Source organism: Penaeus monodon, chromosome 32 (assembly GCF_015228065.2).
Source record: "Penaeus monodon isolate SGIC_2016 chromosome 32, NSTDA_Pmon_1, whole genome shotgun sequence".
Taxonomy (NCBI): domain Eukaryota; kingdom Metazoa; phylum Arthropoda; class Malacostraca; order Decapoda; family Penaeidae; genus Penaeus; species Penaeus monodon.
In genome coordinates this window covers 21,147,695-21,147,894 of record NC_051417.1, presented here as the reverse complement: position 1 = coordinate 21,147,894, position 200 = coordinate 21,147,695, and the positions used below count along the sequence as shown (strand labels likewise).

The 200-nt window shown below is 46.5% G+C and overlaps 1 protein-coding gene across 1 annotated transcript in view; it reads left to right on the top strand.

The window, feature by feature from the left end:
* LOC119593603 overlaps positions 1–200 on the top strand; it is a gene marked incomplete at its 5' end in the record, with an annotated part of 118,927 nt that overhangs the window by 646 nt on the left and 118,081 nt on the right.

Sequence of the window (200 nt, the reverse complement as noted above, 5' to 3'; positions counted from 1 at the left end):
TAGTTAACGGGAAGGAAAATAAGAGAGCAAGAGTTTCCATCCAGTGATAGCTGGTTTCTTGCACCATCTCCCAGCTCGCTCCAGAGACTTTAGCAAGATGGATCTTACATGTGTTTGCTCCAGCTGAGACAAATAATGTCCCCGTGCGAGGATGCACAACAACGGCCGGAAACTGTTAAATGAAAAGCGTCGGAAAATGC